This window comes from Stenella coeruleoalba, assembly GCF_951394435.1.
Source record: "Stenella coeruleoalba genome assembly, chromosome: 2".
Taxonomy (NCBI): Eukaryota; Metazoa; Chordata; class Mammalia; order Artiodactyla; family Delphinidae; genus Stenella; species Stenella coeruleoalba.
The window spans coordinates 35,757,710-35,784,504 of NC_137147.1; the positions used below are offsets into that span (position 1 = coordinate 35,757,710).

The following is a 26,795-nucleotide window of genomic DNA, read 5'->3' on the forward strand; positions in this document are numbered from 1 at the left end:
TTCAAATTATTTTTCCTTTGCTTTGTTGGTACCCTAAACATTTGTTGGATATGCCTTTTGGGTAATCAGCATAAGCAGTGGTAGGAAATAGAAGTAAAAGCCGCTGCAACTTGAGGAGGTCCACTCGGTGTCAGGTATTTTACATGCATTATTGATAATTCTTACCACATCATCTACAAAAGGGAGATATTATCAACCCTGTTTTGGTGATAAAGAAATGGCTTCAGAGAAGCTAGATAAGATGCCCAAGGTCACTCAGGCAGTAAATGGAGGAGCAGAGTATTTGAAACAGGACTTTCTGTCTCCTATGTCTGATCCATCAGACATATTTCCTGTAGGGCATTTCTTCAGAACCTGCTCCTGGACAAAATTTCATTTCAGGGAAACAATGAAGAATGATTTTTAAATGCATCATTTGATAGTACTCAAATCTTCCGTGGAACCTAGTCACTGATAATCCTAGATGATGGCTATAAACATATAGCCAGGACTGTTGCATTGCACAACTCCATAGAGCACTTTTTTTTTTAGTATGAATGGTGTCCTCTGGATTGTGCGATGTCGCAGCTATAACCCAAATGCTTGTCAAAGGCCTTGTCAAGGCCACTTACTGTACTGTTCAGGAAAAAAATGCAATCATTTTTTAAAAAGCAAATACACACCCTCAGAGTGTTAAAGAAATGTATTTTAAAGCACAAGAAAATATACTCAGTATCATGAGTCATTAGGAAAATGTAAATTAAAACCACAATGATAAAAATCTCCTAAAAGGGCTAAAAAAAAAAAAAACTGACAATACTAAGTGCTAGGATGAAGATCAGCTGGAACTCATGCACGTTGTTGTTGGGAACACAAAACAGTACTGTCACTTTGGAAAACAGTTTGGCAGTCTCTCATAAAATTAAACTTACACTTACCATATGATTCGGCAATCCCGCTCCTAGGTATTTATCCAAGTGAAATGAAAACTTACGTTCATACAAAAAGTTATTCTCAAATGTTTATAGAAGCTTTATTCATAATTGCCAAAAATGAGAAACAACCCAAACATCTCTCAACAGATGAAGGGATAAACAATGTACATCCATACTTAGCAATGAAAAGGAACTATTAATACATGCAACAACATGAATCAACCTCAAAAGCATTTCCTAAGTGAAAGAGGCTGACTCAAAAGTCTACATAACTGTGATTCCATCTATATGACATTCGGAAAAAAGCAAAACGCTGACCATAAAGAACACATCAGTGTTCACTACGGGGTTGGAGACAGAGGGAAGAGGCTAACTACAAAGGGGCAACAGGAGCTCTTGTGGTGGATACATATTCTGTGCATTTATCAAAACCCAAAGAACTGTATTATCACAGTGTGAGTTTTAGTGCATGTAACTTTTTTAAGACTTCTACTTTTTAACACATGGAAAAATACAGGAAATATGCCAAATGAAGAAAAGAATAAAAAAGAAAGAAAAGGTTTTTAAAAACGACTATTCTAGAAATGGTTATCCTCTGGAGATAATATAGCTGCCTCCACTGAGGTGTGGAGATAAAATGTAAAATGCTTAACCCAAGGCTTACCACATAGTAGATTCTCAACTAATACTAGTTCCTTTCCCTTTCCCTGCTTCCCTCTCCTATGTATGCATTTCTCTTTCCCTGTGTCTCGTACTCCCTTCCTTTCCTCCTCCTCTCCAATGGCTATAGATGGTTTTTGCCTACTTCACATTCCTTCTCCCATTCCTCTGGTTTATAGTATTCCCATCCTTTGGGGAACTAATCCTCCCCCATTTTATGTGGTTCTGATGACAATGCCAATGACAATTCTCCACAGTGATTAACTCAAGGATGGGCCCCATTAGAGGCCTTCCTTCAGAAACTTAAACTCTCAGTGGTCTGAGTCCACACATCTCTGCTATGAAAGAAGCCTTCTAACATAAGAAGATAATAAGACCAACACAAAGAAAGAAGTAAAGTCAGGAAATGGAGAGGATCCTGAAGACATCATTTAAATTTCTGGATCTGGTTGTTCCTGGACTGCTCCACCTCTGTTCTTCTTACTTTACAAAGCCAGAAAGTCATCTTGTTTTAACCATTTTAGAATTGTTGTTGTTTTTAATCCTTCCCATTTGAAAAGAACAAAACATTTTGTTTCCCTAAGGGAACAGAAATAGTAAATCATTTCTTTACTTGCTGTGGCCTTCAGTTAATTTACTTTTAGTATTAGTGGCTATTAATATAGAGATATTACCAAGCCCTACTGTAGGGCAATCAAACATGTGTGGAGTGTGGAAAGAGGCAAAAATAAAAGATAAAGCCAGAACTTCCCTGGTGGAGCAGTGGTTAAGAATCTGCCTGCCAATGCAGGGGACACAGGTTCAAGCCCTGGTCTGGGAAGATCCCACATGCCATGGAGCAACTAAGCCCGTGCGCCACAACTACTAAGCCTGTGCTCTAGAGCCCACGAGCCACAACTACTGAGCCAGCATGCCTGGAGCCTGTGCTCTGCAACGAGAGAAGCCACTGCAATGAGAAGTCCACGTACCACAACAAAGAGTAGCCCCCGCTCGCCATAACTAGAGAAAGCCCGTGCACAGCAACGAGGACCCAATGCAGCCAAAAATAAATTAATTATTTAAAATTTTAAAAAGATAAAGCCATATATAAGTACAGCTGACCCTTGAATGACATGCATGGGTTAATCCAAGTATAATTTATAGTCAGCCCTCCATATCTGCGGTTCCTCCACATTCACAGATTCAATCAACCACAGACCTTATAGTACTGTAGCATTTACTACTGAAAAATATACAGGTATAAGTGGACCTGGACAGTTCCAACCTGAGTTGTTCAAGGGTCAACGGTAGACTGAAAATAGCTACCCATTAAAGATTTACATTCCAAGTGTCAGGAACATTAAAGACAGCCTTTAATGTAAATTTTAATCTTTAGGTTTTAAGTCTTCAATGCAAATGGTGCTCACTTTTCACCCCTTCACATTTTTACCACTCTACTCACTCAAAGTGAGGTAATACAGATACATGTTATTTTGTGTCACTCTGGTTTTAGATTGTTCCAATATCTGAAGAAAAGCAACAGCACATGTCAATAGGAAAAACACCCACATGCAGTAAGGATTAAAGCAAAAGTCTTAAGAGTTGACAACATATGATAAACTTCTAGCAAGTCTTTCTTCAGTTTGCCTGCCTGGAATGTCCCTACTTATTCTTTGATGCTAAGCTTAAATGTCACTTCCTTTCAATACAGCCTTCCCCACCTATCACACCCTAGTAGAACTGCCTCTTCCTCCTCTCCCTCTATTATAGCAATTACAAAATTATAATTATTTATATGTTAGTAGTAATGAGAACCTAAACTTCTGTGGTTAAAAAAAAAAAAGAGGAAATAGAAAAGAGTTGATAAAGTAGAGAAACACTATAGTATTCACAGCTTGACAACTGAATGGATCTGATGGGGAATTCAAAGATAACTTCGAATTCAAGTTTGGAAAATGGAAGGGATAAGCCAACAATAAAGGAAGGAAAGTTAGAAAGAATAATACATTTTAGATGAAAGAAAATGAGCACATTGAGCTTGACTGAATAACAAACAAGTGGAGCTCTCAAGCTGGAAACTGAAGTTCAACGTTTACTATATGGGTGGGAGCTGTCTGAAAGAGGTACTCACTGAAGATAACATTACAAGGAAAAAAGTCTAGATTAAGAAAAATGTATAAGGCAAATACTTAATAAAGAAGTTGACCTTGTAAATGAAAAGAAAAGTTGCTAGAATATATAGGAGAACCAGGAGGACTACAAAGTTATAAGGAAAAGCAAGGAGGAAAAGGGATTCACAGTGTCAAATCTGAAGAATTAAAAAGCAAAAACTAATACTAAAAAAAGTCTCCATTGGGCAGTTCAGAAGGTCACTGGTAACAACAGAGAGAATGATTTTACTGAAAAAGAAGGTAGAAAAATTGAAATAGGCATATTGCTCTTTCTTTGGGCTGTGGGTAATACCAAAAAAGGCCGGGGATGGAAAGGGCAGGATGTGACAGAAAGAATAAGGAAAGGTGGTTTGGGGTTTGCTTTTTTGTTTTTTAGGCCAGTAAAGATGTTGTTAGGGGAGACTGAAATTAAAATGATAAAGGAGTGAACTAATGAACCTTATATTCTAAAGGGTAGCAGGGATAAAAAGTAGTCATGAAGTAGTCATGAAAGCCTAACGGACACATCCCTGACACCAAATGGTACAGAGGAGGGGAAACTGCACAATTTACAGATAAAGAAAAGCAAAGCTGAGGAAGCCTCTGTTTGATGGTCTTAACCTTCTTACACTTTTCAAAAAAAAAAAAAAAAAAGTAAGTGAAATAACCTGCAAAGTCTGAGAGCAGTATGCTGTTGGGGGCTAGGAAAGAGGTAGAAAAGGGCTGAAACAGCCCCTGTAGGAAGTCAAGCAGAAAAGAATTGTTAACAAATATAAGTAAGTATTTTGGAGCACCCTTTAAAAGTTTTCTAAAACTTTTAAATTAATCATTTTTACTGCTTTAATGCGGTTCTAGTCTTGCTCTGATGCTTTGCTTAAATATTAAATTAGTATTTCATTACTCAAGAAATCTATTTTCTTAAGGACAAGTATTTGAAAGAACTATATAAAGAACAAGAATTCTAAACCTAGAAATGGCTATACCTTCTGACAGTTGCTCACTTATTATTATTAAAAATTAAAATTACCTGGGAAAATATGAATGATGATCATCTTTAATATTTTGGAGCTTCAGAAGTTATAGAAAGAAGTGTCTCTTTCCTTTACACTGAAATTTTTCCAATTACATAATTCATATTTAGGTATTTTATGTGTAGTACAACTTCAGTAGGACATTTAAAGTATACGGTATAGCATATATTCAAAAGAATATTGTTGCCATAAAAACAGTCACCTTAGAAAGCTTTATTACTTATTCCTAGAATGCTGCCATTGCATAAAAAGCTTTGGGATTCAACTTTTGGAACTCCTTATCAGTTTTAACACAATCTTCATAATACTGTCAAAAGTGACAAATCTTCATTCATTTAATATAGGTTTGCTTTGGGGATATTTTTGGTGATAATTAGATGACTTATGGTATTTATTAAAAATACCATTCTGAGCAAAACGTGTGACTATAAAGCATGAAACAAATTTTCTTATGCTGCTCTAATGACACCATCAGTAAAATATATTTATAGCTACATTCCCCTCCTTCACAGTGCCTGCTCTGTGGGTTACCACTCACGTTCTAGTATGTTGGGTAAAAATAAAAGTTCAATCATTTTATAGCCATACTTCCTACTACTTATAGATGATATAAGAAGCTCTGATAGTTTCTAAGAGTCAAAATTATTGAATATTTGAAAGTAGTCACAGTACTCTTATTTTTTAATTTAGCTAGTTGTTATTCAATGCCCTATCTTTTATTATACTATACTGAAAATGCACATTACCCCCTTGGAATATACCTGATACCAGCTACTCAGTCAGTTGTCTATACCTGCTACACGTACATAAACACATGCACAAACATATTTTTTAATTCCCTGTATACATATTTTTTTCCTAATTTGTCACCTGAATATTATCTGTCAGCTTTGCCTCCAGATGAGGCCTAGGACTATCTTCCCAACAGTAGCCATACACTTCCTTCGGTTCTTCTTTGAAAAACACTCTAATCCCAATCCCAATCCTAATTGGCTGCCTTGAGCCCAACCTGGCTCAAACATAACTAAAGTTGCTCCACCCCACCGTCTACTTCCAAAACAAAAGAAATAACTAAAAAGCATAATTTTTTCCTATGTTCATAAGAAGCTTCGATCACTTTTAAAGCTCTACCTCTGACAATTATTCAACTCTGCCTTTATTCTCTTCAAAAGTCTTAATTATTAACTCAGCATTTAAGACTACCGCTATTCTCAAAGTTGTACACAGGAACTAAGAAATGCCCAAGAAAAAGTTTAATCAGCCATCTTGATTTTTCAAGGCAATCTCAAATTTGCCATTGCTGAGTCATCTCTTCAACCATAAGCCTTGTTTTTGATTCAGAAAAAACATATGTTGACATAAAGTGCTTACACTTAAGGGGAAGAGTTAAGGTACATTCTAGGGAAAGGTCAGTGAATGTCTACCCAGGTGTAAAAACTGGAATAGAAGAAAATCAAAATAAATCATTTTATGGAGAAAGAAGCAGAGGCCCAGAGAGGACAAATGGCCTACCCAATTTACACATCTGGGTGGCAGAACCAATACTAGTATCCAAGTCTCCTGATTCCAAGTTCAAACCTTCTCTACTTTATCCATTCTTTCAAATTACTAAACAGGGCTATACTAAGTGAAAAGAGCCAGACTCAAAAGATTACATATTGTATGATTCCATTAACGTCAAATTTCTAGAAACGGCAAAACTATAGAGACAAAATACAGACGAGGGGTTGCCTGGAGCTGGGGGTAGGAACACGGGTTGGGCAAACGGGCAAAAGGGAGCTTTCTGGAAGGTGAAAGTGTTCTAAAATTGGATTGTGATAACTGTTGTACAGCTGTATATATTTACAAAAACTTGTGAATTTTATGGTATATAAATTATACTTCAATAAAGCTATCCAAAAAATTACTATGAAATAACTCAGATTTTAGCTTTACATCTGTGGAGCTCTCAAAAAATTTTATGTCAAAAAGCATCACTAAAACACAAAGAAAACATCCTTTTTTCCAAACTTCAGATCCTTTCCCTTCAGAATTTCCAAAAGTTAGGTACCTTACTTTCTAACCTTACATTTGCCATGGAAAGAGAAAGTGACAGGTACTATGCAAATCTACACAGAAGAAATGTGCACGATTCTTGTGAAAATACTTTAGTTACTGATCACTATTTCCTTTTAGGTAGGATTCTGCATGGCTCTAAGTGAACCTCTGTAGACAGTTATAGAATAGAGGATGTGCTCTTTTATCTGTTATCTGACAAACTGCTCCAGAACAGAATTCTGCCGTGATTTCATTTTCATCATTATAATTTGTGCCATTATAAACACTAATAAGAGTCCTTTCATTAAGAGGACCCATTCCTAACTGCATATTAGCAAGTTTCTTTAGTTTATTGTTTGGACATCCTTATTAGGTATACATCTCTTCAAGCCTACTCAGCACAATGAGCATAGTCTTCATTTACTTACAAATTAAAAATAACATTACATCACTCATTCTATGAATGCTTTACACCTATAAGTATCAAGCTGATACTTCTACTGTTTGGACCTTAAATATAAACAGGTTTAATTAGTGAAGGCCCAGATGTCTGTAATCACGTCAGAGGAAGCAGTCAGAATTACTCAGTAAACCTACATTTCTCATGGCTGAGCCTCATTTTACCAATGCTAAGGAAAGACCTTTTGGCCCAAGAGCTTCAATTACCACCCTCCTAAACCTTAGAGTTTCACTAAACTTTCTAAAAGAGAAAGAAAGGGGGTTACAGTCAAGATGGCAGCGGAGGAGGACTCACAGTTCGCCTCTCCCCACAACTAGGGCACCTGCCAGACGCTGGTGGGGGACCTCAACGCCCAAGGAGACGGGACAAACCCCCAAGCGACCAGGTAGGACATGGGGGCACTGAGGGGGGAGGAGAATGTAGGCCGGACAGGACCCGTGCCCCTGAGGGGTGGCTGGGAGGGGGGAGGGGTTCTAACACCTAGAAGGACCCTCAGCGGCTTGGAGGATCAGGGTGAGCGTGCCTATCATTTCCCCTGCCCAATCATTCCCAGGAAGCCTGTGGGGCTCCCAGGCCAGGTCCTCCACCCTCCAAGGTCCCCCTCTGGGCCACGTTGGTCCTAGGGGTGTAGGAGGGAGGCAAGGGAAGAAGAGGAGAGACGGATTAGGGAGGGGCCCTCCGGGATCGGAGGATCAGGGGAGGTGCGGACGGCATTTCCCCTGCCCACTCGGGCCCCAGGAAGCCTGCTGGGCTCCGGGGCCTTGTCCCCTCCATTCTCTGGGGCCCCCTCTGGTCTCATGGGTTCTAGGGGCATGGGTGGGAGGGAGGAAGGCGGAAGAGTAGGAGAGGCGGACAGTGGGACCCTCCAGGGCTAGGGGATCAGGGGAAGTGCTGCAGGCGTTTCCCCCACCCACTCGGCCCCAGGTAGCCTGTTGGGCTTCTGGGTCTGGTCCCCTGCCTTTCGGGACCCCTCCAGCTACATGGGTCTTAGGGACATAGGAGGGAGGGAGGGGGGGAAGAAGAAGAGAGGCCAATGGGGGGGTGCCCTCTGGATTGGAGAATCAGGTGGAAAAACACCTAGCATTTCCCCACCCACTTGGGCCCAGTGAGCTGCTGGGGTCCTGGACCTGGTCCTCCACCCTCCAAGGCCAAAGGCATTCCTAGACCCCTCCTGCTGCCTTGAGCCTAAGCCCCATCCCTCACAACCCCCAGAGCCTTTTCGGGCCCTGTGGGTCCTACGCATAGGCCCCACCCACGCCTAAACCTCACCCCTGCCTAAGCCCCACGACCCACGGCCAAGGCCTTTTCAGGCTTTTTTTTCCTCCTCTTTTTTACTATTATGGCTCTGTTTAAAGCTTTTGCCTTGAGCTTAGGGATATGGATGCTCAGGTACTCCATCTGTTCCAGGATTCGATTAGATATATTTCAACTTTGTTAACAGTTTTGTGTGTCTCACACAAAGTATTAACTGTGCAACTGTGCCGTTTAAAAAAGAAAACAGAACATTGTTTCTACTACCATCCTCAAATATTAAGTTCTGTAAATTTATTATGTGCTATACAAAGTACTACCATACTCAAGATTTTTGAAGAGTGCTTCCTTGGTCCAGGTTTTCCTGGACTGTGGATTTCATAATTTTGTAATTCTGCCACGTTCCTTCTTGAGCTAGTCCTTTTTGTATGAGTCCCAATAAATATCTCATTATGACACAAAAAAAAAAAACTTCCAGTTGTTGTTTCATCTATATTTTTACTTTTTTATTCCTTCTAACATATCCGCTACTTTTCTAACCTTATTTTATTTTTTACTCTTTGTTATTGTTCTGCTCCTTTTTCTTCTTTCCTTTCTTCTTTTTTTTTCTTTCCTTGCCACCCCACACGGCTTGTGGGATCTTGGTTCATGAGCCAGGGGTCAGGCTGGAGCTCCTGTAATGGGAGCTCCGAGTCTGAAGCACTGGACTAACAGAGAACCTCAGACCCCAGGGAACAGTCATAGGAGTGAGGTCTCCCAGAGGTCCTCACCTCAGCACCAAGACCCAGTTCCACCGAACAGCCTATGAACTCCAGTGCTGGAAGCCTTAGGCCAAACAACCAGTAAGACAGGAACATAAACCCACCCACCAAAAAAAAAAAAAAAAAAAAAAAAAAAGAGACAGCAAAATAAAGGAGCAAGGTAAAAACCTACAAGACCAAATAAGTGAAGAGGAAATAGGCAATCTACCTGAAAAAGAATTCAGAGTAATGATAGTAAAGATGATCCAGAATCTCAGAAACAGAATGGAGGCACAGATTGAGAAAATACAAGAAATGTTTAACAAAGATCTAGAAGAACTAAAGAACAAACAAACAGAGATGAACAGCATAGTAACAGAAATGAAAAATACACGAGAAGGAATCAATAACAGAATAACTGAGGCAGAAAACGAGTAAGTGAGCTGGAAGACAGAACGGTGGAAATAACTGCTGAGGAGCAGAATAAAGAAATAAGAATGAAAAGAACTGAAGACAATATTAGAGACCTCTGAGACAACACTAAACGCACCAACATTCAAATTATACAGGTCCCAGAAAAAGAGAAAAAGAAAGGATCTGAGAAAATATTTGAAGAGATTATAGTGGAAAACTTCCCCTAACATGAGAAAGGAAACAGTCACCCAAGTCCAGGAAACGCAGAGAGTCCCACACAGGATAAACCCCAGGAGAAACACACCAAGACACATATTAATCAAACTAAGAAAAATTAAGTTCAAACAAAAAATATTAAAAGCAGCAAGGGAAAAGCAAAAAATAACATAGAAAGGAATCCCCATAGGGTGATCAGCTGATTTTTCAGCAAAAACTTTGCAGGCCAGAAGTGAGTGGGAGGATATACTTAATGTGATGAAAGAGAAAAACCCACAAGCAAGATTACTATACCCAGCAAGGATCTCATTCAGATTCAACAGAGAAATCAAAAGCTTTACAGACAACCAAAAGCAATGAGAATTCAGCACCACCAAACCAGCTTTACAGCAAATGCTAAAGGAACTTCTTTAGGCAGGAAACACAAGAGAAGAAAAAGACCCACAAAAACAAACACAAAACAATTTAAAAAATGGTAATGAGAATATACATATCAATAATAACCTTGAATGTAAATGGATTAAATGATCCAACCAAAAGACACAGACTGGCTGAATGGATACAAAACCAAGACCCATATACATGCTGTCTACAAGAGACCCACTTCAGACATAGGGACACATACAGAATGAAAGTGAAGGGATGGAGAACGATATTCCATGCAAATGGAAATCAAAAGAAAGCTGGAGTAGCTTTCTTTTACTCGTATCAGATAAAATAGACTTTAAAATAAAGACTGTTACAAGAGATAAGGAAGGACACTGCATAATGATCAAGGAATCAATCCAAGAAGACATAACAATTATAAATATTTATGCACCCAACAAAGAAGTACCTTGATACATAAAGCAAATGCTAACAGCCATAAAAGGGGAAATCAACAGAAACACAATAACAGTAGGAGACTTTAATACCCCACTTACACCAATGGACAGATCATCCAAACAGAAAATAAATAAGGAAACACAAGCTTTAAATGAAACAACAAACCAGATAGATTTAATATTTATAGGACATTCCACCCAAAAGTGGCAGAATACGCTTTCTTCTCAAGTGCACATGGAACATTCTCCAGGATGGATCACATCTTGGGTCACAAATCAAGCCTCAGAAAATTTAAGAAAATTGAAATCATATCAAGCATCTTTTCTGAACACAATGCTATAAGACTGGAAATCAATTACAGGGAAAAAAACTGTAAAAAACACAAATACATGGAGGCTAAATAGTGCACTATTAAATAACGAAGAGATCACTGAAGAAATCAAAGAAGAAATAAAACAATACATAAAAACAAACGACAATGAAAACACAATGACCCAAAACCTATGGGACACAGCAAAAGCAATTCTAAGAGGGAAGTTTATGGCAATTCAATCTCACCTCAAGAAACAAGAAATATCTCAAACAAACAATCTAACCTTACACCTACAGCAACTAGAGAAAGAAGAACAAAGAAAATCCAAGTCAGTAGAAGGAAAGAAATCATAAAGATCAGAGCAGAAATAAATGAAATAGAAATGAAGAAAACAATAGCAAAGATCAATAAAGCTAAAAGTTGGTTCTTTGAAAAGATAAACAAAACTGATAAACATTTAGCCACACTCATCAAGAAAAAAAGGGAGAGGACGCAAATCAATAAAATAGACATGAAAACGGAGAAATCACAAGTGACACCGCAGAAATACAAAGGATTATAAGAGACCACTACAAACAACTATATGCCAATAAAATGGACAACCACAAAGAAATGGACAAATTCTTGGAAAGGTACAATTTTCCAAGACTGAACCAGGAAGAATTAGAAAATATAAACAGACCTATCACAAGTAATGAAATTAAAACTGTAATTAAAAATCTTCCAACAAACAAAAGTCCAGGACCAAATGGCTTCACAGGCGAATTCTATCAAACATTTAGAGAAGAGCTAACACCTATCCTCACTCTTCCGAAAAAGTGCAGAGGGAGGAACACTGCAAAATTCGTTCTACGAAGCCACCATCACCCTGATACCAAAACCAGAAAAAGATATCACAAAAAAAGAAAATTATAGACAAATATCACTCATGAACGTAGATGCAAAAATCCTGAACAAAATACTAGCAAACAGAATCCGACAACATATTAAAAGGATCATACACCATGATCAAGTGGGATTTATCCCAGGAATGCAAGGATTCATCAGTATACACAAATCAATCAATGTGAAACACCATATTAACAAATTAAGGAATAAAAACCATATGATCATCTCAATAGACTCAGAAAAAGCTTTTGACAAAATTCAACACACATTTATGATAAAAACTCTCCAGAAAATGGGCAGAGAGGGAACCTACCTCAACATAATAAAGGCCATATATGACAAACCCACAGGAAACATTATACTCAATGGTGAAAAACTGAAAGCACTTCCTCTGAGATCAAGAACAAGACAAGGATGTCCACTCTCGCCACTCTTACTCAACATAGTTTTGCAAGTCCTAGCGACAGCAATCAGAGAAGAAAAAGAAATAAAAGGAATACAAATTGGAAAGAAGAAGTAAAACTGTCACTGTTTGCAGATGATATGATACTATACATAGAAAATCCTGAAGATGCCACCAGAAAACTACCAGAATTAATCAATTAATTTCCTAAGGTTGCAGGATACAAAATTAATGCACAGAAATCTCTGGCATTCCTATATACTAACAATGAAAAATCAGAAGGAGAAATTAAGGAAACAATCCCATTTATCATCACAACAAAAGAATAAAATACCTAGGAATAAATCTACCTAAGGAGATAAAAGACTTGTACTCAGAAAACTATAAAACACTGATGAAATGTGTTTCATCAGAAATCAAAGATGACATAAACAGATGGAGAAATATACCATGTTCTTGGACTGGAAGAATCAGTATTGTGAAAAAGACTATACTACCCAAAGCAATCTACAGGTTCAATGCAATCCCCATCAAATTACCAATGGCAGTTTGTACAGATCTAGAACAAAAAATTTTACAATTTGTATGGAAACACAAAAGACCCTGAATAGCCAAAGCATTCTTGAGAAGGAAAAATGGAGCTGGAGGAATCAGGGTCCCTGACTTCAAACTATACTACAAAGCTACAGTAATCAACACATTATGGTGCTAGCACAAAAACAGAAATATAGATCAGTGGTACAGGATAGAAAGCCCAGAGGTAAATCCACGCACATGTGGTCACCTAATTTATGACAAAGGAGGCAAGAACATACAGTGGAGAAAAGACAGCCCCTTCAATAAGTGGTGCTGGGAAAACTAGACAGCTACATGTAAAAGAATGAAATTAGAACACTCCCTAACACCATACACAAAAATAAACTCAAAATGGATTAAAGACCTAAATGTAAGACTGGACACTATAAATCTCTTAGAGGAAAAACACTCTTTGACATAAACCACTGCAAGATCTTTTTTGACCCACCTCCTACAGTAATGGAAGTAAAAACAAAACTAAACAAATGGGACGTAATGAAACTTAAAAGCTTTTGCACAGCAAAGGAAATCATAAGCAAGACAAAAAGACAACCCTCAGAATGGGAGAAAATGTTTGCAAACGAAGCAACGGACAAAGGATTAGTCTCCAAAATATACAAACAGCTCATGCAGTTCAATATCAAAAAAACAAAAAACCCAATTAAAAAATGGGCGGAAGACCTAAATAGACATTTCTCCAAAGAAGACATACAGATGGCCAAGATGCATACGAAAAGATGCTCAACTTCACTAATTATTAGAGAAATGTAAATCAAAACAACAATGAGGTATCACCTCACACCATCATCAAACAATCTACAAACAATAAATACTGGAGAGGGTGTGGAGAAAAGGGAACCCTTTTGCATTGTTGGTGGGACTGTAAATTGATACAGCCACTATGGAGAACAGTATGGAGGTTCCTTAAAAACCTAAAAATAGAATAACCATATGACCCAGCAATCCCACTACTTGGTATACACCCTGAGAAAACCATAATTCAAAAGGACACATGGGGCTTCCCTGGTGGTGCAGTGGTTGGGAGTCCACCTGCCGATGCAGGGGACACAGGTTCATGCCCTGGTCCGGGAGGATCCCACATGCCGCGGAGCAGCTGGGCCCATAAGCCATGGCCGCTAAGCCTGTACGTCCAGAGCCTGTGCTCCACAACGGGAGAGGCCACAACAGTGAGAGGTCCACGTACCACAAAAAAAAAAAAAAAAAAAAAGGACACATGCACCCCAGTGTTCACTGCAGCACTATTTACAATAGCCGGGACATGGAGACAGCTTAAATGTCCAACGATAGATGAATGGATAAAGAAGATGTGGTACATATATATACAATGGAATATTATTCAGCCATAAAAAGAAACGAAATTGGGTCATTTTATAGATATGTATGGACTTACAGAGTCTGTCATACAGAGTGAAGTAAGTCAGAAAGAGAAAAACAAATATCATATATTAACGCATATACGTGGAATCTAGAAAAATGGTACAGATGAACCTATTTGTAGGGCAGGAATAGAGATGTAGAGAACGGACGTGTGGACACAGGGTGGGCAAGGGGAGGGTGGGACGAATTGGGAAATTAGGTTTGACATAAATACACTACCATGTGTAAAACAGATAGCTAGTGGGAACCTGCTTGTATAGCACAGGGAGCTCGGCTCAGTGCTCTGTGATGACCTAGATGGGTGGGATGGGGGGGATGGGAAGGAGGTTCAAGATGGAGGGGATATAGGTATACAAATAGCTGATTCACTTCATTGTACAACAGAAACTAACACAACATTGTAAAGCAATTTTACTCCAATAATATATATATATATATACACACACACACACATATATACAATAAATAAATAAGGAAGAAAAATCTGAAACTTATAAAAAGAAAACAAAATATTTAGCCTGGCTTAAGCTCTAATTTTAAATAACAGATTTTCTCAAAATTACAATCTTTTGCCATTTGGTAACTGACTGAATTAAGAAGTTATTCACAAAACTCAAGACACACAAAAAATAACAATCTCTAGTTAATACATCTCTTTCAGGTATAAGTACAATTCCATGTGTTAAAGAAATCGAATCAGTCAGATCTCTAATGATTAGGGCCCTAATTATCAAACATACACTTTCTCCTTATGAACTTTCCACAATAACTGGCTTAAATCTGCTAAAACTACTGCCATGAATGGAGAACACTGCTGTCCATTTTAGTTTCAGAGCTGGTTCTCTTCAATGGACACAGGTTCTTATTGTTTGGGGCAGTTTTTTTTTTTTTTTTTACATTATATTATTGCAATGAGGGACACGAAGAAGGTGAAGAGATATTCTAAAAACAATTCCTTGTATTCAGAAACTCCATAGATGAAGACAGAAATAGCAGAGGAGGCATGAGACTGCATTCCAAGAAACTGGAAGAAGGGATTACCATATACTAACAGTAGGCAGAACAATAATGTGACTGATACAGGACCCTTAACAATGAACCAAAATCTCCCATACCCCTTTTTATACAGAGTTACAAAATCATTTTTAATAAACAATATTGAACCCCATATCAACTGAACTTCAAGTCTCTTGCCTACTGCTGCAAAAGAAAATGAAATCATTATAATAAACTTATTGTAACATAAAAGGTAATGTTGTACTAGGAAATGTTCTATGAACTCTAAGGAAACAAAAACCCTACAAAGATGGTAAACTCCCACATTTTCCACCACTGTTGGGAGAGGAAAGACAACAAACAGGGAGAAGAAGGAAGTGGATGGAGAGGAAAAAACTGAAGAAATCTCCCTTAACTCCAAATAAGGCAGGCTCATCAACCAGTACACCCTCTCTCTCAACCCCCCTCCCTTCACTGACTGTCCCGAAGCTACAAACTATATTTTTCCACCTTTACTACTTTATCAAGATATTACAACAAATTATATTTTAAAAATTATACAAGTGATTTTAGAAACTAGATTATGGAACGTTAGTATGCTTTACAGTTTGATGGTTTGTAAATATCATTTTTTACTACAGGCAAATTTACTCTGGCTCTAGGTATTAATGGCATATTAAATGGCATTTATCTCATCTAAGGGATAAAATGTAAATAACCAGCCATAAATTAGTATAAATTTAAAACTCATTCATGGTTCATTAACAGTCTTAAATGAATCTTTACAGACACAAAACAGGTTCATTTTAGTTGTATATTTGAGGTAAATCAAATATAACAATCTCCCATTTTCACTTTACTTTTGTTCATTTATAATCAGAACGTTACAGCATTTAAAGTTCATATAATGTAATGCTTCTCATAACTCAGATTGTAAAATAAACATGACCTTAATTTCCCATTTACATCTAAATCTAAGATTAGTATCAACACTTTATTTTGTAATGTGAACTTTATTTACACTAACCAGTCATAGAGACTGTGACAAGTAGAAATGCTAAGTCTGATCTTCTTAACATAAATGTTAAGTCACGTTTACTCAGTTTATCCTTGAATCAGTTTAATTAAAAAAAAACCCAAGTTCTAAGATATAATAAATATAGGGAGCATTTCAGTAGTGATCTTCAAAGTTTTATTCCAGTGCTTTAATGAAGAGGTTATATTACAGACCAGTGCAAAAGAGAACGACAGCAAAGGCAAGTTTGAACTACATCTGTACCAGCCTTATATTGATATAATTTGTCAATTTTTTAAAAAACTTAAAATTCAAAACACATTTCCCCTTTGCATGTCATTTTCTCACACAAAAACTATCACAAAAGATATTTTTAAAAAGTAGTAAATCAGTGTGGTATTGGGTTTTAGCAAATAAAGTCTATTTTTTTAAAAAAGTAAATGAAGTTAACCCTATAGCTCTACTTTCTGTAAAGAGTATGAATAACTCTTACATTGAAATACATGGCATAAACCCCTTGGGCCCTTATGTGCTCTTCCTCCATTAATAGGAAAATCTACAGTATTGTATAGTCTAAGCTATATGTTTAGAATATTGTACAGATTGATATAAAGTCATTTAATCAAGGAAGAAAAAGCTATGCCAAGTGAATGATATGATTCATTTTATTGGTTTGAATTCCTAATTATTCCAAGGAGAAAACTGTGGGATGATGGAGGATGGCTGGAGAAGGGGAGATGTAGGCAGGAGAGTAGAATGTAGAGAGAAAGGAAGGTTGAGACTTGAGACTGATCTGTTTATATATATATATATATATATATATACACATACACACACATGTATATATACACATATATATACATATATATATCTTAAATGCATACACATCCCCATATAACATTCTTCTGTTCGGAATTTTAAAAGGTTTTTTTTTTTAAATCAGTTGTAAACATCTTTTACTTTTAAACATGTCTTTCTCATTATAACAAACTACAATTTAATAACAATTCAAACTGCAAAACCATATACTATTTGGTACAGAAATATAAGCCAGAGAATCATCAAGAGAAGAAACAGGGAAATCTTGTAGCAGTCTCTAAATCCTACACCTACTATACTACAGTTGACTGCAGAAGACTGGAAGTTGATGTTTCATCTGAAAAGTACCAATAGGACCAGTACTGAAGCAGAGTAGAAAATTACTATAAAAGCAATACTTCTGGTTTCAGAGTTGTTTAGAATCTTAGTTTTGTTTTATTTTTAAGTAAAGAAACTTATTTACATGTTTATTTTTATATTTACTCTTATGATTATGAAAACACTTTCTTTTGCTTTTATAAATGTGCTATAATATGAAATGGGTGCGTTCACCATTTAATTAAACCAAGAGATTTACTAAATTCACTTTATAGTAAATCAAAAATAATCATTAAAGAAATGAAAAAAGATATAAGAATATTCTAGAATGTCTTATAAAACTGATTAATTTACAGCATTAACCCCTTAAATATAGTAAACACCTTACTATTCTGTATCTTACAGATATTTTAATTTTTTTCAAAGAATCTATTTTTTATTTTAGCAGCATTGAAATTCTATTTACACAATGAAGAGCAATGGAGGACAACCAACCAAACCACTACCCTCAGAAAACTAAATATTCTATTGATTTTAATATACACACTATCAATTCTACCCTTGAATTTGAAGAATATGTGACCTGTGAGAAGTAAAATCAAAACCTAACTGATTACGGTTCAGAAACCTAAATAAAGTGCCATAGATCAAAAAATAACTGCTTCATATTCAAAGGCACAAGTTCAACTTCACAGATCGTCTGGACTCACTGCATTATACTGCAGGAGAGAGAGGTTAAGAAGTGACCTTGGGATCCTGCTCTCCAGATGTCTGAGGGACCCATTTCTTTATTAAAAGTATCTCTACTTTTGATAAATACCTAGCTTACTACACACTTGATGTCTTTGCTCTTATAAGACTCTACTTGAAGCTCTTTTGAAATTTTAGGACTGTAGATATTATAAAGAAAAAATTTAAGAAGATGCAACATGCACAAAGGGTCAACATATACTCCTTCCTTTCTGACGCAATGCACAAGAAGGTTAAGAAACTACTATCATACACCCTTAAGTTTAGGGACATATTTTCAGAGATTTTAAATCAGAAATTCAATAAACGTTACGCATTTACTTCCCACTATTTCAGATCATGAAAGATATTTTTAACTAATTTGTAATATACTATATATATATATATATATATATATACTCCACAAATAACGATCTACAGACATACATCCATATAAAAATTCCCTTATTCTTTTAACTAAAAATTAAGTTTATGTTTCTTCTGGTCATAAAAATCCAGTTTGGGGTGTTTTAAAAGTTCAAACATATACTAAGCCATGCTTTGCTTTGGCACTAGCTCCCCCTCCAGACCAACCTACTGATATAACTGCACTTAAAAAAACAAACAAGTAAGAAACACAAGTTTTTCCAAGCCACTAGCAATTTCAAAATTCACCACTTTTAAAGACACTCCAATTCCTTAAAATAACTAGTTAAAATCTGTAACCAAACGCTGCAGAATGTAATCAGAGGTACTGTTTTTTCAATTCCATATGTCTCAAATAAAACTGACTTGTAGGGAAACAACTTCAAGTGACTATTTCAATTTAAGAACATCCTAAAGTACAATCTATATGATGCTATATTTTATGGAAATTATTTTGATCACTAGCCTAATAAACCACAACATACTCTTCATGTTAACTCACTACTTGATCAAAGACACATTTTGCATGTTTCTGCAATCTATGCAACTTTCATTCCAGCTGTTCAGCAATTCAAGAATTCTCAGTTTATAAAGCAGGAAAAGAAAATTCATGCCTCCAAACCATCCTTCTATGTTCCTTAAATCCTATTCGTTTCTAACTCCCCGCATTTTTACATATTAAGCTGTAAAATCACAATTTCAAATGTTTTAATTCCCATCCTATCCCTACTATTGTAGTAGTTATAAATCAAGTAATTAAGACTTTCTATATACACTTTATGATATATTTCACAAGGCTAGCAATGTATGCAGCCTTATTATACGGCATAGGATTTTAGGTTAATTTTAAGTTATTTTTGAAGAAGAGAGAATACAGCTTATACTTCAGTATAACTCTACAGTGCTGCAAATTTCTCTCCTAAAATGTTTCCTATATGATGCACCCTTTAAAAGAAGTATGCATAAAGACAAAATTTAATCAAAAAAAATAAATATGCACTTAACCCCAAGAATAACAGGGGATAAAGAAACTATAATTAAACCTTGCCTGCAGTTTCTAAAGAGAGCCAAGCCAAAGTTCAGTTACTTGTGATGAGTTTAATTGTAAACTGATAGAAAACTTTTGTTGAAATTTGGTCTGCGTTCCCTTGAGGTTTGTGGTTTCTTTAGGAGGTTCTGGCTTTCCCAGGTCCACTTTCTTTAGTTGGCTTAAGTCAACTGTAAATTAATTCAAACATGGGAAGAAGAAACACCACCTCTCCCTGCCTCTATCCAAGGCCTCAATCAAAAGTAATATACAGCAAAACGCTAAAGCTCACCAAGGATAAATTTTAACCACGATACTGCCATTTAACTTAAGAAATACACTGCATCTCCGACGTTCTGTGGGGCTGAGGATTGCAAACCCCACTGTGAGTGAAAAACAGGTGCTGCACACGACAGCCCACTCACTCTTGCAGGGCAAACCTTTAACTAATAAATAGGGACTCACTTAACCTTCCCAAATAAGTTTGGATACTCTAAAGCCGCAAACTCATCATTTCCACATCAAACGGGGGTGCAGCGGCACTCACACCGTGCACTGCCCTGGCACTGGCCCCTCGCCGGGAGCGGATCTTTGCACGGGTCCACTCCCCGATTTCCAGCCGGAGAACCACTCACGAAAGCCCCTAACGCACAGGAATGCTCTTCCCCACTGTCTGTAACAACATGGAGCGAGTTGCTGGCGAAAAGGTAGGTAGGTGTATTGGAGAGAAGAGGGACACCTCCCACCCCCGCCCCCATCCCTTCTCCTCTCCTCGGCTTCGGCCCCTTCCCTAACCAAGGATGCGCGACGCCGGGGGCAGCCGCCGCGCCGCTACACGCCCCTGCCGGGGCGGCAGGCGCCCCTAGTCCCCTGCCCGCGCCCCCCGGGCACCGCAAAGGCACCCACCAGAGGGTCCCGGGGGCTCCCTCCCCACTTTCCCCGGAGCCGCTGGATAAGCAGCAGCAGTGGCAGCAACAGGCCCGGGGGGTTGCCTGGGGAAAAAGAGCAGCGACGGCCGTCAGGCACCTCCCCAGAGCCTCCTGAGATCCCGCGCTTGCCCAGCCCCAGACCCCAAGACGTGCGGGGCCGGCTCCCAAACGCCCCCTTACCCGAGGCGGGAGCAGAGGCGGTCTCCGCAGTTCCCCAGTCGCCGCCGCCGCCGCTACAGCCCTCAGCCGCAGCTGCCCCGCGTTGGGGTAGTGGGAGGGGTGGCTGGGTGGAGGATGCTATTCCCTACTGAAGGAGAGGAAGAAACGGAAACAGGAACCGCCGCCGCCGCCGCCGCTGCTTAACGGAGCCTTAGGCGCCACTGACTGAGGGAGAGCGCGAGGCGGCGCGAGCCAAGCAGTCGCTGACAGCGCGAGACCGAGCGTGAGCCGGGTCCCGGGCGCGCGACCCCGAGCAACGCCGGCCCCATTCCGCAAGGAGAGGAAGGGGACGGGGCGGCCGGGGGCTGGGAGGGGGCGGCGGCGGGCGGGGGCCTGGAGCGGAGGGAAACCGGCTACTCCGGTCGGCCGGAGATAACACGCGCACGCGCCGGAGCTGCTCTGACAACGAGCGCAGGCGGGGAAGCCTCGGCTAGCGCAAGCGTGCGCGCGCGAATGGGGGCGCGCGCCCCTCAGCGTTCCAGGCTTCTAGGAGAAGGCGCGCATGCGCTGGTCGCTGCCACCTACGGGGACCCCGGCATGTGCCAGGGCTTCTCCCTGCCCCCTTCTCGCCGCGCCCGTTGATAACGTAGTCGCAGCATCCACCGCCCGGCTGAGTTGCGGGCTACAGCGGGACCCGGAGACTTCCAGCAGGGCAGCAGATGTGCGCGCGGGCGCCGGCTCCGACACGAGCGTAGGCCGCCCTCTACCGCCTGAAGGCCGGAGGCTAAAGGGGGCGCGAGTGGAGCCGGGCTCTCCACTCCAGGGAGCGCCACCTCCGGGGAATGCCGTATTCTCTACCGCCGGGAAACGGACTGGCCCGTGCCAGTTCAGCCCGCGGCCCTAAGGAGCACTGGTATTGGAGATCTGGAGCAGGCTCCTTGCTACTTTTCAGGAGTGATCGCTGCTGCTCAGCCCCTGCAGCCCAGGTCTGGCCGCTCCGCTGCAGCTTGCAGCACGATCATAGAATGGCATCGCAGCCACATGCGACTAGCGAAGCCCTGTTTTATCTTGTGAGAGCTGGTCTTCCACATTCACCCCGACAGAAAGACCCACACACACACACCCCCGCCGCCACGAGGGCCCGAGTTCGGTGCCTGGCCTCTCCCCCGACCCACGGCTGCAACAGCCCCTCCGAAGCGGAAGTTTATTCAGTACGGGAAGGAGAACATGGGGCGGGGGGGAGGGGGCTATTCCCTAGGATGCTTCCTACCGCTCGGACTCGGGAAATTCCTGGCGCCCGCGATGCAGAGCAGTGGGCCGAAGAGCTAGACCAGTCAAGCCCAGACGGCGAGCTGAGCCGGAGGACCTGATCGCGCAGCCCAGGCACACAAAGTAGTCGCGGGCCGAGGGGAGTGCCATGGAGGCCAATCAGAGACGCGAGCCGCGTGAGTGGAATGCGAGCCGGCCAATCAGAGGGTGGGAGGATGAGCTTCCCGTACCGAACTCTTCCCTGTAGCCTGCGGACCCAGATCCCAAGCCTGGGGTGCAATACCTTGGGAAAGGAAATGGTGCCCTAAACACAAAAAAATTATTTCTCTAGACTTGGGTGTTTTTAAGTAAATGCCTTAGGTACTTATCCCAGAGCAAAGAGCGGCGACCTTTTACATGCCGAGTATGAACGGATCACAGAAAAGAGACTTAAGAGGCAGTGGTCTGCCAAGACTGCAATCTGCCTAAAAACACTAATAAATTTACATTTTTACTGACACCTTTTTATAGGCCAGAAACTGTATTACAGAAATACAAATAAGATGCTGCTGATTCAAAGAAGAAAAAAGTTCCTGTCCTCAAGAAGTTCAGTTTCCTCTGAAAGAGGTTTGCTGGACCTTATGACTGGTATTTATCCTCAGACCTTTAAACAAAAAGCTGTCAGCGAAGTGGTAGTTTCCAGTCATTTTATGATTGTTATCTCCCTGTAAGAAGAGAAATTTGAGAGAAAAGTAGACTGACTTAGCTAAGGTCACACAAAAATATACTGGCAGAGCCAGAATGATACTCTAGCTCAGAGTTTAGACACCATCATTCAACCATCATTTATCTAACCCATGGGTGCTATCCTCCACTGAAGAGGTTTCTGCTCTAAGCTTATAAATTGAGCAAAATTCTGCTGTAAGAGCCACATACTTTAGTTGTTTGAAATTATCAGAAGTTTTAGGCTTATGACATAGTAAGATAGATTAAAGCCAAAGTCTTATCAGTCAAACTCTAGGTAATTTTTAGAAGTCAGAGATGAAGTGGATATTTACTTTTTAATTTAAACAGCACTTTAAAAAAATATTTTAGCAAGCATGTTTAAAGCTTACCTTGTATAATATTTTAAGATCTCCAACTTCAAAGCTTTAATTTATATTTGCCTCAAAACATCTGAGTTTTTTAATCTGGGCTTCATTTTTCCTTTCCAAAAACCTAGGCATTGAAATATTTATATTCTCTACCTCCTTCTGCTAAAAAAAAATAAAAAATTCTGTCCAAGGAATGTTCATCTAGGATTTAGTGCACTTTAATAGGGTGGCATAATATATATTGAAACACCAAATAACTTTGGTGTCTCTAAAATATACTCAAAAACTAGTTCTTCAGCAATTAGGATTGTGTTCTGTTGAGTCAGTGTGCGTCACAGCCTCTGACAGAACACTGTTATCAAAGCCCTTTCCAGGACATGCCCAGCAGTTAGATGCCACCTCAGAACTGGAAGTATCAGTTAAACAACTGATTTGTGAGAACCAATCTTTACACATTGAGGTCCAGGCCAATAATGAATTTCCATAAAATTCCCAACAATTCCAGTTTTTAAAAAACACATTTCTTGGGGCTTCCCTGATGGCGCAGTGGTTGAGAGTCCACCTGGCGATGCAGGGCACGTGGATTCGTGCCCCGGTCTGGGAAGATCCCACATGCTGTGGAGCGGCTGGGCCCGTGAGCCATGGCCGCTGAACCTGCGCGTCTGGAGCCTGTGCTCCGCGACGGGAGAGGCCACAACTATGAGAGGCCCGCGTACCGAAAAAAAACAAAACATTTCTTTTACTCTCACAAGAGAGATAATTACTGAAACTCTGCCTTCTTCTTGCTAGGTTAAATTTCTGACAGAGAAAATATCCCCAAAAGATTCTAAACATCTCTGGCCACCAGAAGACATCTCTGTCAAAGGCTGTTTTCTCCATAAGCTCCAGCCTCCCCCTCTGCTTCTAGGCCCTCTAGCTCTTCTTACCCCAGCTGCCTGCCTCTGCCTCTCATCATCCCTAGTTTCTTATATTTGCCTGAGCAAGTAGAATTGCTCCACCACTTCCTCCATGGCTCCCTCACCAACTAGGTTTTACGCCTATCTCTGTCTATCTGAAAACTTACAGGCAAGTTCTGCTCAACAAAACATTGTACAGAACATTCTTCATGACATGTTGTACTGAGAACTAATCATTGTACAGAACATTCTTCATGACATGTTGTACTGAGAACTAATAGAACCTTGTCCATACATTTTATTCTTTTTCATAAGCCTGCGTGAAATTCTTAGTCATCAACTAGAGCTGTGGAGTCTTGTGGATGGGGTGAGGAGGAATTAACCATTAGACAATGGAAAAGATCAAAATGAAAGTTAGTGAGTACATGAGTGGCCATTTTATTGAGAGATTAGCTAGATCAAAGTTAATGAACTTGAATACTATCACATTTCCAAAATTTTGAACATTCATGTAGGAACTAGTTTGAAATTGACTACCATTTCATTAATGACTATAATAAAAATAATAGATGAGGTGTAATATTGCTGAGTGCCAGGCCCCATAATAAGCTCTTTACCTCCGTTATTTAATTCTCAAATCAACCCTTTGAGGTGGGCCCCTTATTACAATGGTTGGGGGGATCAGAGAGAAAGGTTGAAGAGGCTCTCAGGAGGTTCAGCAGCAGCTACTTACCAAATAGTTTAGAAAATTCTCCATCTCTGTCATTGTGGACCAACTGAATATCAGCCCTAGAAACATTTTATTTTATTTTATTTTATTTTTGGCTGCATTGGGTCATCGTTGCTGCACACGGGCTTTTCTCTGGTTGTGGCGAGCGGGGGCTACTCTTCGTTGCGGTGCGCGGGCTTCTCATTGTGGTGGCTTCTCTTGTTGGGAACACGGGCTGTAGGCGCACAGGCTTCAGTAGTTGTGGCACACAGGCTCAGTAGTTGTGGCTTGTGGACTCTAGAGCACAGGCTCAGTAGTCGTGGCGCACGGGCTTAGTTGCTCCGCGGCATGTGGGATCTTCCCGGAGCAGGGTTCAAACCCATGTCCCCTGCATTGGCAGGTGGATTCTTAACCACTGCACCACCAGGGAAGCCCACCCTAGAAACATTCTTGATAAATTTTAATTGCTCTTGTTTTCTAATTGTTGCTCTAGCTACGTTTTACTTAGAGGATTCCTTTTTGCAGCAAATCATCCAAAGGACAGCATTGTTATTACTACATGCAAGAAGGTGTGACCTTGAGATAATCATTTTACCAATTTCGGCCTTAGTTTTCTCATCTGCAAAATAGAAGGGTTGGACTAGATAAACTTTAGTTGTTTGCCAGTTCTAAAACAATAAACCTAGCTAGTTTGACACACCATTGGTAGTAACTACAACAATGAAATATGGAAAAACAGTCCATACTTTCAAATCCAATAAATATTTTAAGTCACTTTTGAGCCAACTCCTTAAATAGAAACTCTGTCTAACTACACCTACTCGTTAAAGAGCCAAAGCCAGTCTTTCCAATCAGAAGGTTAAATAAAGTGACTGATGTAAAGACTGATGAAACTGGCCAAACTATCCCTCCTTGCCTGCATGGCTGAAATTACTGTCTTCTCCATTAGGATAAAGTATCAGATAGTTCACACTGTTGATTTCTTATTCAACATCTACTCCTGTTCCTTCCTTATTGAGTTCCTTGTTTTTATTTTTATTTGTTTGTTTTCTAGGTAACCATCCAACCTCCGGCTACAGAAGGGCAACTCAATTAGTCTGAGTCAATCAGTAAATGAATTCCCTTGTATGGTAGAGGCTCGTAAGGCTTACCCTGTCTTTCCAGGCACGTACAGAGATTACATCCCTGCCACCCACCCCAACACTTGTAGTTCGGTGGACCATGTGACTAGTTATAGTCACTAGTCTATAGTGGGTTGTGGATAAAGGTGATATGTGTCACTTCCAGATAAAACACCTAATTGCAAGTATAAGTCCATCTAGTGTTACTCTTCCCCAGTCTCAAGACCAGTATTGTTGAAGATGATACAGCCTTTGTCAACCTAGGTCCCCAAGAAAGAACAATGTGGAACAGCCCACCTCCCACCCTTATCAAGTCAGAATGGATATATAGTTTGAGTAAAAACTATACCTTTGTTTTTAAGCTACTGAGATTTGGGGGTTTTTTTGTTTTTATTGCTGTGTGACCTAGAATCTAAGTTATGCTAGGTCCTAGACTACCCTAATTATTACACCTGAAAACCATTGTAGTCCTGGGGTAAACTGGTCCCATCAACTGAAGGGAAGGATTTTGAGCCCATGCTTTGGGGAGAAGATTCTCTCTTTCCTACCAGGTATGAACAGGTCAGCCTATAACCCAGATTGCCACTGGCAGCAATCTAACAACCACAAGAGGAACTAAACTTAGAATGAAGTCGACACACTAAGGATGGCAAACAGAGAGAAGAACACTTGAAGATATGATTGAGCTGAAGGTTATATCACTCCTGAAGGCTAATCTTCTGTGGACTTCTAAATCTGCAAAATAATAATTCTGCTTGTTTGCTTCTCCAAAATGCTGTAAGCAGAAAATACACCTTGAATATCATTAATTTCATCACATTTCCTAACACAGATCTAGCTCAAGAAGCACTCAAAAATATTGGATGAATTAAAAATATAATAGCTCATACTCTTGCCTTCAGAAATAAAATATTACTTGCATTAACAAGGGGGAAAAGTAATTTGATTCAACTCAGTCTTTTTACAGGTGAAGAGAAGACCCAGGTATGTTACAAAATTTATGAAGTTCACATAGCATCATTATGGCAGAACTGAAGGGGAAAAAAACCTAATA

General features: G+C 39.7%; 1 protein-coding gene across 11 annotated transcripts in view; it reads right to left on the reverse strand.

The window, feature by feature from the left end:
• FUT8 (fucosyltransferase 8) overlaps positions 1–26,795 on the reverse strand; it is a 489,197-nt gene that overhangs the window by 292,805 nt on the left and 169,597 nt on the right. For 5 of the 11 annotated variants that reach the window (XM_079912166.1, XM_079912161.1, XM_079912162.1 and 2 more), the window contains exon 1: positions 20,695–21,324. The exons of 3 other annotated variants lie outside the window; for them this stretch is intronic. The gene's annotated coding sequence lies outside the window, so the exon portion shown is untranslated. Of the gene's footprint in view, positions 1–20,694; positions 21,694–21,943; positions 22,360–26,795 lie in introns of those variants that run through there. 3 more of the 11 variants (XM_079912156.1, XM_079912163.1, XM_079912158.1) reach the window with 2 other exon arrangements.